Raw genomic sequence first — 12,331 nt, forward strand, 5'->3', positions numbered from 1 at the left:
ATTGTTAGGGGACACAGACCACATATAGGTGGCAAACATGTGGATATTCCATGTACATCTGTACAGATGACTGGTATGCGCTGTATAGTTTTACATGGTGCATGTGAGGCAGATGCCATTAACAGGCTCTTTAAAGTAATGTCATGGATAGGGGGCCATAAAATGGTATAAACTACACCCACAACAGCCACGGGGGATATGCTTCACACACACTACTATAGTTGTCAGTACTGAGATTAGAATCCCTACCTATCTAATTATTTCCACTATTGTATTACACAATTTTTGTACATGCCACACAGCTTAGAGGGCTGATAAGTGTACACAGGTACATCTAAGGTGAATGACATCAGCAGGCCTTGTAAAGTAGGCAATGGGGCATGCACTGGGTGGTACATGCCTCAAAATGGTATAACCCACACCCCCAGCAGATATGTTTCTCACCAAACATACAGGTATGGTGTGATTCTCTCTCTCTCTCACACACACATACACACACACACACACACACACACACACACACACACTCACCGCTGCATGGGGGCATGCATTGAAACACACAGGCACATGGAGGTGACACTTCTCAGAGTAGATGACCTACCCATCTATTAATGTACAATACACAGTAATACAACCATTGCATGCACCACAGTGGCTTGATGTTAGAAACTGTGTAACTGTGCTTGTACTGTGGATGACATCTATATTGGGTTGACACTAGGTTGGCAATGGGGGAGTTCACAGGGTGGAAGAGGCACAGAAAATGGTATAGCCATCATATGCACACACTAAAGACAGTCACAGGGGATGGGCATATGGAAACACATACACAGTTGCCAATGGACATATTAGTAACCCTACGTATCCACTTGTATGTACTATAGTGTTGCCTTCACATGACATGCTCCACATAGATTATATGCCTGGGACATAACACACAGCCTCTTACAACAGGTAATCATGTGAATGCCTTCATGGATGGTGGGAAAACTCACCATACATAGCGATTGGTCTCTTCTACTGCTCCTACAAACCTGCACAGGTGATAGAGTGATAGACTTTGGATCAGCATGATGTGTCAGTCAGGTACAATGACTGATGCTGGCATGTGTGTCACTATGATAACTGTGACAAATCTGACAATGGTATCTCAGGAATGCTCATTGTTAGGGGACACAGACCACATACAAGTGGCAAACATGTGGATATTCCATGTACATCTGTACAGATGACTGGTATGGGCTGTTTAGTGTTACATGGTGCATGTGAGGCAGATGCCATTAACAGTCTCTTTAAAGTAATGTCATGGGTATAGGGCCTTAAAGTGGTACAAACTACATGCACATCAGCTTCAGGGGATATGTTTCACACACACTACTACAGTTGTCAGTACTGAGATTAGAATCCCTACCTATCTAATTATTTCCACTATTGTATTACACAATTATTGTACATGCCACACAGCTTAGAGGGCTGATAAATGTATACAGATACATCTAAGGTGAATGACATCAGCAAGTCTTGTAAAGTAAGGCAATTGGTCGTGTACTGGGTGGTACATGCCTCAAAATGGTATAACCCACACCCCCAGCAGATATATTTCTCACCCAAGCACACAGGGATGATGTGATTCACACACACACACACACACACACACACACACACACACACACACACACACACACACACACACACACACACACGCACGCACACACTACAGAGCTTATAAGGCTGATAATTGCCAAAGGAACATCTAAAGTGAATGACATCAGCAGGACTGTTAAAATGGGAAGTGTACTGGTTTGGAAAGTCTTCAAAATACATCATCCTACAAACATACACACTTCTACACATTTGTCAAAACTGGGAATAGAACCCCTGTTTGTCTAGTTATCTGTACTATAGTGTTACACAGTTATTAGATGTGCTGCAGAGCTCAAAAGGCTGACACATGCCAAAGGTACTTCTAAGGTGAATTACATCAGCAGAGCTGCTAAAGTAGGGCACTGAGAAGTGTACTGGGTGGGAAAGTCCTCAAAATACTTCATCCTACAAATATACACACATTTGACATAACTGGGAACAGAACCCCTGCCTATCTTGTTATTTGTACTACAGTGCTACAGAGTTATCACAAATGCTACAGAGTTTATAATGCTGATAAGTGCCCAAAGGTACTTCTAAGGTGAATTACATCAGCAGGACTGCTAAAGTAGGGCACTGGGAAGTGTACTGGATGGGAAAGTCCTCAAAATACTTCTTTCTACAAACATACACACTTATACACATGCACACACATATTTACACAGTTATCGCACCCGCTACAGAGATTATAGAGCTGACAAATTCCCAAAGGTACTTCTAAGGTGAATAACATCAGCAGGACTGCTAAAGTAGGGCACTGAGAAGTGTACTGTGTGGAAAAGGCCTCAAAATACTTCATCCTACAAACATACACACATTTGCCAGAACTGGGACTAGAACCCCTGCCTGTTTAGTTATTTATACTATAGTGTTACACAGTTATCACACATGCTACAGAGCTTATATAGCTGCAGCTGTCCAAAGGTACTTCTAAGGAGAATGATATCAGCAGGACTGGTAAAGTAGGGCACTGGAAAGTGTACTGAGTGGGAATAGCCTAAAACTGTTTCACCTAAAAGCAAACACACACACACACACACACACACACACACACACACACACACACACACACACACACACACACACACACACACACACACTTGCCAAGACTGAGACTAGAACCCCTGCCTATCTAATTATTTGTATTATAGTGTTATGCGGTTATCACATGTGCTACAGAGCTTATAGGGCAGACAGCTGTTGAATGGTACTTCTAATGTGAATGACAGCAGCAGATCTTGTAAAGTAGGGTAATGGAAAGTGCACTGAGTGGGAACAGCCTCCTAATACTTACACCTACAGACACACACACACACACACACACACACACACACACACACACACACACACACACACACACACACACACACATGCGCGCGCACACACACACACACACACACACACACACACACACACACACACACAAAGACAGGTGATGTGATATTATAACCCCTACCTCAGTATTATTACACAAAGGAGCTCTCCTTCATGCTGGCATATGTGACTGGTTACAACTGGTATGCCACTGTCCGCAGCAGGTCATCACTCTATGCCATTCAGGGTACCCCTCTGTATGACTCACTCTCTGTGTGTCCCCCCATGTCTCTCTCTCTCTCTATCACTGTCTGTCTCTCTCTTCCCCACGTCTATGTGATTGTATGCTTGACATATTGTTATATGTTGCCCATGTATATGTCTGTGTATCACATGCAACAGATGCAGATATATCACATATGGGCCACCTACAGATAGCTGAGGGTAATCCTGTCTGATGGGCATGTGTAGGGACAGTTACAGTTTACATAGCTGTCTGTATGCAAAGACATATATGCAGAATACAGGTATATAGTCCGATGTGGGTTCCGACATGGCCTGTGATCCTCTAAGTGTAGGAGCATGCCCAGTATGACCTTATATAGTGAGAATGGGACTCCATTCCAGAGATAGTCATACTCCAGTCTGGGGTTTTGTGTGCTACAGCCATACCTCTCAAAAGTAAACAGGACTTTCCTAGAGGTACTAGGTTTTTTTTTTAGCAGACATTTTCTTGTGCTATACTTTGCATGCAATGGTGTTCATTTTATTTGCTTGGCTTTACACACAATGCAAAGCTGCTTACTGAATCCAAAATAATGAGCTACCCTAATGCAAAAATGGTATAAATGGACAGTGCAGGCTTTATTGACTCCAAAACGATGTGCTACCGGGATATGCACATAGTGTAAATGGACCATGTAGGCTTTATTGAATCTGGCTGTAAATCTACATACAGTATGTGATGCTGTCATTTCTGATTACAAGAGTTATTAGCGAAGTGAAGAGTATCTGTGGACTGGTAACGGCCACCCCGATGTCACACCCCAGATCTGCAGAAGATTGTATTTGTTCACTGACACTGATTCACTTTGTGTGTGCTTTTTTCTTATGGCTGTGATTGTGTCACCATGGAGTAACTATATGTAAGGGGGATGTGGCTCAAAAAACATGTTTATTGTATATTTGCTGTGTAGAATGGTGTATATGAACTGTGATTCAATGAAATAAGTTTTTAATAAGTTGACTTAGACCATTTGTCATTCAATGAAATGACCAGTTTAACAGTCGTATATAAATATATGTATATATATATATATATATATATATATATATATATATATATATATATATATATATATATATATATATATATATATATATATATATATATATATATATATATATATATATATATATATATATATATATATAAATATATATATATATATATAAATAAATATATATATATATATATATATATATATATATATATATACATACATATATGTTGTGTGTGTGTGTGTGTGTGTGTGTGTGTGTGTGTGTGTGTGTGTGTGTGTGTGTGTGTGTGTGCGTGTGTGTGTGCATGTGTGTATGTATGTGCGTGTATGTACCTTAGTGTGGGATTATGTAGCTGCTAACTGAGTTATGGGCACATTACTATGGACTGTGGCAGGATACATGTCAGTGCTCTCTGCCCCACCATACATTTCCTTTTCTTAAAAGATGAGATAAGAACTCTATAAAGTACAAAAAAAGTTCAGTTCCAGGACTTTTAAGGACACTGAGAATTAAGGGCCTAAATATACTTTCTGCTTAATTGCATCATAAAAGGCAAGGTTTAATGAAACCATAGAGCAAAATAATTACACAATTAGATTTTAAGAGTCTGTTTTTAAAATACTCTTGCTTGATTATATCACTGTTCATGTATGAGCTTATTAAAATGTTATTTTTTCAGTGGAAGTGGCAACTATAGAATGAAGTTTTCATTAATTTGATGAGACGAGACAGTCATTAGCCTTTCAGTATATGAATGCATGATATCAGTTGTTAAGCATGTTATTCAGTAATATAATCAGTGGCCAAAAGAAATATTATGATTTTGAAATACTTCATAATTACTTATGAAAAAATGACAGACTGCCTTAGTACCTGAATACATATCTTCAACAAAGCTCCAGTGTCAAAATTTAGGTAATAAAGTGAAAAGTAACAGTCCTAGATGAATGGTTAAAAGGAGTAATTACAGTTAACAGTAAAAATCTATAGCGTATAGTGTAACAATAATAAAAAAAAACATTAGTGGGCTTCACACTAAGATATTTATACATCTGATATAGGGGTACTCTACTATTAATTTTAAGAAAACATAATAAAGTCAAACCAAAACCAAAAATTATAAAGTTTTATACTTGCTCAGGAAGATTTGCATTGGAATAGTGTGCATAAAAAATACATAAAACACAATTTAGTGCATCTGCTAAGATACAGTGGTAAAAAAGTAAAGCCTAAGGCAGAATATTTGTAAAATGCTAACATGTTTTGGAAGAACGTGCCTAATTATATTTCAAACTTTCAGAGTCAGTCATATACTTCAATACTGTACAAGATAACAGGACAAGGCAACAGCAACAAAATCATCATGATGAAAGTGTAACAGCCAGATTCAATAAAGCCTACACGGTTCGATTACACCAAGTGTTACACCAGTAGTGCATTGTTTTGGATTTGGTAAGCGGCACTACACGGTGTGTAGAGACACACACTGCTGCGTAAAGAAGGTAAACACTGTGTCATGCAAATTACAGCATAAGCAGCTGAATTGTATGCTAATCAACCAATCCAAGATGGAAAAGCTATTTAACAAGCTATAAAGCAACTGTGTAGACTCAGTGCTGGTTCTCCCTGTGAATTCTAAAACCTATTAGAATACAGCCATATAAAGGAGTCTACGCAGAAAGAATGTTAAGGGCTGCTGTTGCTTTAAAATCATATGTATGTGCAACAGGCTGAAATCTATGATGCTGTTGCTGCTGCTGCTAATAGAGCAAGACCAAGAAGGAGAAGAGCATTCAGACTCTGGGTAATTTATCTCAATGTACATGATGTGGAAATTGTAGAGCACTACAATGTAGATAGAGACACACTACAGAAACTCTGCAACCTCTGTCGTCCTCAGCTCAGAGCCAGGGTAAACCAAGGGGAACCCATTCCAGTGCAGACAAAGTTATGTGTAGCACTTAGAATTTTTGCCAAAGGTACCTTTCAGAGACCAACAGGGGACATGCTGGGGGTGTCCCAAGCATCAGTATCTAGGATCCTCTATCAATTCTTGAATGATATGCTCCAACATACCAGTAACCAGAAATATTTTCCACGTACTCCTGAGGATACGGCCAGAAATATGCAAGAGGTCTACTTTGTGGCACACTACCTTGAAGTACAGGGTGCCATAGATTCCACACATATAGAAATTAAGGCACCATGTGGGGAAAAGGGAAAGCTCTACATAAATATAAAGGGCTTCCACTCTATTAACTGCCAAATCATGTGTAATGCCAAGGGAATCATCTTAAACATCTGTGCTGTAAAACCTGGCAGTTATCATGACTCACATACCTGGCACACATCCCAACTGGATCAGATGTTTTCTAGGGGGGATATCCCACCGGGTTATTTACTGGGGGATGCAGGTTACACACTGAAACCATGGCTGAGGATGACACCCATCAGAAATGCACACACATCCGCTAAAGAATGCCATAATGAGGCAATCCCTCAAAGCAGAAATAGAGATCGAATGTTTGGGCTGCTGAAGTCACAGTTCTAGTGCCAAAATACATCTGGGAGAGCCCTGCAGTATAATTCATGGATATGTACTGAAATGTTCACAGTATGTGCCACCTCTCAAAAGTAGTGATCATCACCACATGTCTTCGGTTTAGCACCATACATTTGTATTGGAAAATCATTAAAGTGAGAAGTTAGAAAGTAATGATATGCTTCCAGTTTCAGACTTCACAACCCTCACAAGATCATTTACAATAAAGTCAGAAATGTTTGATGCTATCAACTGTCTAACTTTCTAAGGCCAATATAAGTCAAAGGTACAATTACCAGTTCAACATCACAAATGCAGATATAGTAAGCACTAACTCAGCTATGTACCCTGAGCATCAGACACAAAGCTTATATAACCCTGAATCCAAAAGATATAAAACAGGGATATGGCACAGTTATCATTATTTGCAAAGGGTGTTGTGTGAGGGGCAGGAAGCATAGGCTGATACTAAAGGTCGGTGAGTATTTGTGTGTAAGAAACAGAAGCAGGCAGATATTTGGATAAAACAGCAAATGGCCAGTGAGACAAAAATGAGTTTCAAGCTGCACAGCTGAACCATGTAACTGTTGTGTGTGTATCTGTAGGGGTCCTCCAGGTGAAACTGGTGTGTGAGTGCTTACATGAACACAGCCACAGTCTGTGGGAGCTCTATGTCTTGATATGTCAGAAAGGTGTGAGCCATGCATGGTAGAGGTGGAAGTTCATCATTGTCATCCCTGACTATGAGAACTGTCTCTGCCAGGAGTTGCACTGGAATGTCCACACCCATGGTCAAATGCACTGCTTCTACTTGAACATGACTGATGTCTGCTGGATGAGCTCCTCTGATGAAGACACCCAGGACTATAACCCCATGACCTGCCATGTCTGAATGTGGACAGCTCACCCACTGATGGAGCAGTGGAAGTACTGCCACTATGGGATTGTGATCAGGCACAGCCATGTTGGCTAATAGCAGATGATGTGGCTGACTTGGCCCATGAGTATGCTTTCCCCCTCCAAGCAGATGTTCCATCATAGACACTGCTTGTTTCATTAGAGAAATCCCTCATTCCAACTTGTCCTTCATCCAATCCATTTATTCGGCAATAGGGTGGAGGCAGTCATGCATGATAGCCTTTGCCACATCTACAACCCTAAGCATTTCTTTGGAGCACCTATGGGAACATGCCTGTACCTCAGTGATGCCCTAAACATATGTTGAGTGGCACGAGTGGAGATACCCGGTCAGATGGAGGATGGACAGCAGACCTCCTGTGAGCACCCCCTAACAACCTTCCTGCATGGCACCTCACCCACACTTTGGCTGTGGCCAGAGTCAACAGGCATTGAAGCTGCAATAACCACATTTGCCCAATCGATCGTCTTGTCCTCCACCTGTCCAATATCTGAGGGCTTACTGGAATGGGTAGGTGTAGGCCTACTGGCTGTGGTTGATGGAATTAAAGGGGATGGTTGTATGTCACCTCAGTGTAAGATTCAACCTCTGCACCCCTAACTGTGCCTTTGTTTGGTCGCCATCATCGAGTCTGCTGATAATCTGACATCAGGTGGTAGAACTCTCACACTTCCACTGTCAGGATCACCTGTGATAATAAGCAGCAAACACAGGAAATATTAATACTTAAACTACTATACGCCAGTATATACTAACAAAATAACAGTGCTGCCACTAATGGACAGTACAGCAATACACACAACAGTCCTGACATCAACATCACACACTAAAACATTTCTTTGAATTGCCCATCAGTACTGACATAAAAATATTTGGCTTACCATCTGCAGATGAGGGTATCATCTACATGCCAGATGGTCCTGGAAGAAGTTAAGCAAAAGGTAAGGGCAACATCATCATAATTAACAGTAACATAGGGGGTAATACTTTTACCCCTTAATATGTCTATTAACTATACTTTCAAAATCAGCTTGAATGACAATTCCAACCTAATCTAATCAATCAGAATGTGTTGTTGACTGTAGCAATCTTCAACCCCCCCCCCAAAAAAAAATATTGTGAAACCGAAATAACGTATTGATTTAAATTCTTTTACTATACAACATTATTCAACTATTGAGATGCAAAAGCCTACCTTGACGGTCTTCCTGGGACAAACTTGTCTGAAACAGTAGTACCAATGTCTAGTACATGCTGTTCTGCATTTTTCTGGTAGCTCTCTGGATCCTTGACTGTGGACAGGAATTCTTCATTTAGTGTTAGTGCTGGCTCTCTAGGTACCGCTACCAGTACCCATCCAATCACAGTCCATTACAGCTGCACTTCTCCATGCAAATGAGATCATGTCAGTGGCCCTATGGCACACCTGCTCATATGTCCTGCCATGGCCACCTATAGCATTAACATCGTTGACAATCTGACACCAAATCTGTATTCTATGTGACATATCTCCCCGTCCCATTTCAAGCAGGAAGGCACCATGTTGATTAAAAGGATAAACAATAACATGATTTTCAGCATCAGTGAAGGGTGGTCTTCGAGGATTGAGATGTCTGGGTGGAATAGTCCTAGATGCCCTAAAAGACAACAGGAGGATAATACAAATAAGTATCACATAACTACAAAATAACTGCTTCCAGATAAAACAGAAAAGGTAGCATCTCAGTATTACCCCCGGAGATACATAAAACAGGCTAGATAGTTGAAATATGAACAACAGGCTGGATGCAAACAAAAAAAAGAGAGAGACAGAGAATAACAATAGTAACATATTCTTATTTGTTGTCATAATAGAAATGCAACTTTGCCCCCCTCCCCACAAAAAACAGGCAAATGACACATTTTGGTAACAAACCATCTTTGAAATGCTAAAAGTGCTATCAAATGAACTGTTCCGAAAACATATATATGGATTTACCATAGAACATTCTATTTTAAGGTATTGACAGTCACATATATCTGTGAAATGCTTTGACAAACATGCCCATGGCATCAGTACACTTCTAACTAATGCATACAGATAAAAATGTAAAAGACTTTGCTGCAGATTTTTCCTAATTTCATTCCATCATATGAAATATGTAACTGACAAAATGCAAGCATACCTTCTCACATTCAGCGGTCCTCTGTGCAGATATATCCCAAAGTAATAGCGTATTTTCTGTGTAATCCACATAAACAAGTCTCCTCACCTACAGTTTTCCTAGGTACATAGTTGCCTTTTTATATAGTGTAGATTCAGGGCTGTTAGCATGGAGAAGATGCAAATCAGGTGTGAAATTATTAGAATTGCTGAATCCCAAATACTTGGCTTAGTGTAGTAGATGTAAACATAGTGCAGGCACTCCCTTAATGTTTCATTTGAATATATTTAATCTGTGAATCCTTATTGATTGGGAGAAGGAAAACAGAACAGCACTGCAGATTTCCCTACATCCAGTAGGTATGTCAAATGAAACTTACGAAGTGTTAGATGTAAGGCTGGAAATGTAAGTAAGCAGCATACAATTCTCATGCTCCTTTCATTGACATCCAATCTCCCCTTCATTTTTTGGCAACTGCATATGATATTATTGCCATTTAACATCCTCACAAATTTTATATAGAATGGCTAAGAGACTCAGATTACTGGTCAGATAAGAGAAGAATGGCCAACAAACACAGAGAGGTAAGGCAGAGCTGTATATCTGCAAGCAATAGTAATAACTGGTTGTGTGATCACTTAGTGTACTACATCCAGAAATAATAAATGTCCAAATAGTTGTATAGTTTCATATTACTGCAGATGATGTTGCAATTAGTTGTATGCAGAAATATTCAGTTCCTTGTTGCAAAGCTGTTTGTGTGGCAAAGAGGGACGGGCCACCCTTCCTGTGTTTTGAAGGTTCATTGAAGGGAGAATTCAAATCTAGACCTATGTAGAAATATCTCATATGTACCAACATTTTCTAGTGTCCATGTCATAGATTGTTTTTCCTCATTTCAACCACTTGTGCCTTTTTTTCTTTTCTTTCTTTTTTTATGCGGGGCAGAGTTTGCTCATTGAGCCACTTAGCTCATTCATGGTAAATGGAGGAAAATAAATGTCAGGTTTGGTTGTGGTTATCTCACTTGCAGGAATTGTGGCAGTGCACAAACTGCGCAACTAGCCCACCTAGGAAGCAGACAAAACACCTGCAGACAGGACTCAGACAGCCAATAATTGCAACCAAATAAATTCAACTATTTCTGTTGGGCACAGTGAAAACACACTAAGTGACATTGCATGATGGTTAACACAGAGACCTTAAGAATGATTAATAAATTAGGGAATATCATGTAAATAGTCCTTTGGCAGCAGGTGTAGGTGTAGGGCTGGAGTACAGATGGTTCTGTGTTCTAGTACAGGGTTTTAAGCCTTTTTTGCTACTATTGTGACAGTGCAGTTTATAACAATGAACTGAAAAATAGACAAGTATTCTTTCAAAAATCTTGCAGTAACATGTGTAAGTGTAGGACTGCCATACACACAGTCCTGGGATCTAATACGCAATATTCTGTACACTTTTACTGGTGTTCTACTTCCTATTATATTTACTCTCAGTTATAACAGTTTGGCTAGTGAAACTGATATGAATTATATATATGAGGGATGACACACCATTATTGTGTTGTTAGATGTATGACTGAGGGTATACTGTGCACTATATTTCTGAAAGTATAATTCTGCTGTATGGACATGCATGGCCTTCCCAATCACCTAAGGCACATACACAACTGGATCTATGTCCAATAACCTTATTAAGTCACACACATACACATGCAACAGCTCAAACTGTCACCTGTATTTATGTATGATTCCTGACAAAAGCTACGCTGCACTTCTGTAGCAAAGATAGAAAATCAATGCGGCAGAAGAACATTTTTGTCCCTTATACCTAGGTTTGAATTCCAGAGTTTAAAACTATTTTCCCAGTGTATAAAGGGAAAAATAAATGTGTCAGGTCATTACACTTATGCCCCCAGTGCATGTCTCCAAACCTAACTCACCTAACAGTTACCTTCCAATTTCCGATATATATTTCCAGGGTACATCATTAGACACCCCTCAAGTTATGGCCAAGTGTTAGATTAACCTTCCAGTTTCAGTTATTTAATTCCTCCCTGCTTGGCACTGCTGCTCTCTGCTTAACATCATGCAAATGTGGTTGCCATTGTTGCTTGGGATTGCGCACTACTAGTAAACACAATAACTGGAATTGGTGGGAAAGCATCAGTCTTCATTTCTGTAGTTTGGCTAGTAGATATGCTTGGCATTAAAAAGGAAGGTGCCAGGTTTTGAGCACAGAGGTAGGTTGTCCAGGAGTTCAGGATATTTATTAGACTCCTGGTAAGGCACCAAATCCAAAGGCTTCTTCAGGGGGACTATTCTGGCTCCTAGTAAATGTCTGAGGTGTGGAATAGTTTGGTTCCTGCTGTATCCAGTGCCACTGGTATCGCACATACTGGAGAACAATGTAGGAATATTTTTAATGACCTACACAGGAGAAAAATGGATACTCTCAACCATCGGTTTAAGGAATTTGAGA

This window comes from Protopterus annectens, chromosome 7.part0 (genome assembly GCF_019279795.1).
Source record: "Protopterus annectens isolate FY-2018-M chromosome 7.part0, PAN1.0, whole genome shotgun sequence".
NCBI classification, from domain to species: Eukaryota; Metazoa; Chordata; order Ceratodontiformes; family Protopteridae; genus Protopterus; species Protopterus annectens.